Raw genomic sequence first — 2,400 nt, 5'->3', positions numbered from 1 at the left:
GTTGGTCTCCCTGTAACGTTGGTCACCCTGTAACGTTGGGAATGGTCACCCTGTAACGTTGGGAATGGTCACCCTGTAACGTTGGTCACCCTGTAATGTTGGGAATGGTCACCCTGTAACGTTGGGAATGGTCACCCTGTAACGTTGGGAATGGTCACCCTGTAACGTTGGTCACCCTGTAATGTTGGGAATGGTCACCCTGTAATGTTGGGAATGGTCACCCTGTAATGTTGGGAATGGTCACCCTGTAATGTTGCGAATGGTCACCCTGTAACATTGGGAATGGTCACCCTGTAACATTGGGAATGGTCACCCTGTAACGTTGGTCACCCTCTAACGTTGGTCACCCTGTAATGTTGGTCACCCTGTAACGTTGGGAATGGTCACCCTGTAACGTTGGGAATGGTCACCCTGTAACGTTGGTCACCCTGTAATGTTGGGAATGGTTACCCTGTAACGTTGGTCACCCTGTAATGTTGTTCACCCTGTAACGTTGGGAATGGTCACCCTGTAACGTTGGTCACCCTGTAATGTTGGGAATGGTCACCCTGTAACGTTGGGAATGGTCACCCTGTAACGTTGGTCACCCTGTAATGTTGGGAATGGTCACCCTGTAACGTTGGTCACCCTGTAATGTTGGTCACCCTGTAACGTTGGGAATGGTCACCCTGTAACGTTGGTCACCCTGTAATGTTGGGAATGGTCACCCTGTAACGTTGGTCACCCTGTAATGTTGGTCACCCTGTAACGTTGGGAATGGTCACCCTGTAACGTTGGTCACCCTGTAATGTTGGGAATGGTCACCCTGTAACGTTGGTCACCCTGTAATGTTGGGAATGGTCACCCTGTAATGTTGGGAATGGTCACCCTGTAACGTTGGGAATGGTCACCCTGTAACGTTGGTCACCCTGTAATGTTGGGAATGGTCACCCTGTAACATTGGGAATGGTCACACTGTAACGTTGGTCACCCTGTAACATTGGGAATGGTCACACTGTAACGTTGGTCACACTGTAACGTTGGTCACCCTGTAATGTTGGTCACCCTGTAACGTTGGGAATGGTCACACTGTAACGTTGGTCACACTGTAACGTTGGTCACCCTGTAACGTTAGTCACCCTGTAACGTTAGTCACCCTGTAACATTGGTCACCCTGTAACGTTGGGAATGGTCACCCTGTAATGTTGGGAATGGTTACCCTGTAACGTTGGGAATGGTTACCTTGTAACATTGGGAATGGTTACCCTGGTTACCCTGCACACTCATGACCCCAACCGGTCTGAGTCAGGCTCTGTCTAAGGTTTCAGTCTGTTAAAAATAAGTTTTTCCTCACTGCTGTCGTACCAAATGTCAACGCCACCTGTGCTTTGGCGGGGAAATGGTGCCACTCATCACAAACCTGTAGCCTCGAAAAGCCGTTCGGTCCCCCTGCATTCCCCCTTCTCTGCTGGTGTTCCCCCCTCTCATTCCCCCTGCTCTGCTGGTGTTCCCCCCTCTCATTCCCCCTGCTCTGGCATTTCCCCCTCTCATTCCCCCTGCTCTGCTGGTGTTCCCCCCTCTCATTCCCCCCTGCTCTGGCATTTCCCCTCTCATTCCCCTGCTCTGCTGGTGTTCCCCCCTCTCATTCCCCCTGCTCTGCTGGTGTTCCCCCCTCTCATTCCCCCTGCTCTGCTGGTGTTTCCCCTCTCATTCCCCTGCTCTGCTGGTGTTTCCCCCTCTCATTCCCCCTGCTCTGCTGGTGTTTCCCCCTAACATTCAATTAACTGAAAACATTACCAGATAATTTATATTTGTATTTAAATAGAGATATTTTTGATAGAACACTATAGCCAAAACGTGTCCGAGCATGGACACAGTTCCCAGTTAACTCTGAATCCCAAAACACAATCCTGTTCTGACTCACACGGCAGCGTTATTATTTAGAATGGTTTCATGAAATGTTGAGTCCTTTTTCTTGGAAATAGCTGCCCTCCTTTTGTGTAGACGTTCATTTAGAAATACACACAGCAGGAGCTCTGAGAGAAGAGCTCAGCGGGCAGTGAAAAGGAAGATCAGCCTTCCTCTTAATCTCTCTTGACCAGCTTTTGGGAGTTCATAATAACATTAGCAACCGCATGGTTTAGTTTATTACATGTCGAGCATCCACTGTTCTCAAAACGTTTTTGTTTTTCAAAGGTTCAAGGTTCTTTATTGGCCACGTGCACAACAGTAACAGAAGTGCCACAATGCTCAATAAATCACTTTAAAATAACACAAAAAAATCAAGGAAAAGCTAAATCTGAATATAAGACACAAAAACTAAATAGAATACTACAAGTTAGACAGTAATGAGATAGTTTTTCATAACAATTCAAATGTAGCCTATGAAACGCAGCTTTTGAAATCACTGATCACATCACA

This window comes from Perca flavescens, chromosome 11 (genome assembly GCF_004354835.1).
Source record: "Perca flavescens isolate YP-PL-M2 chromosome 11, PFLA_1.0, whole genome shotgun sequence".
Classification (NCBI taxonomy): Eukaryota; Metazoa; Chordata; class Actinopteri; order Perciformes; family Percidae; genus Perca; species Perca flavescens.
The sequence above is the reverse complement of the archived record's forward strand: the minus strand, read 5'-3'. Positions refer to the sequence as shown.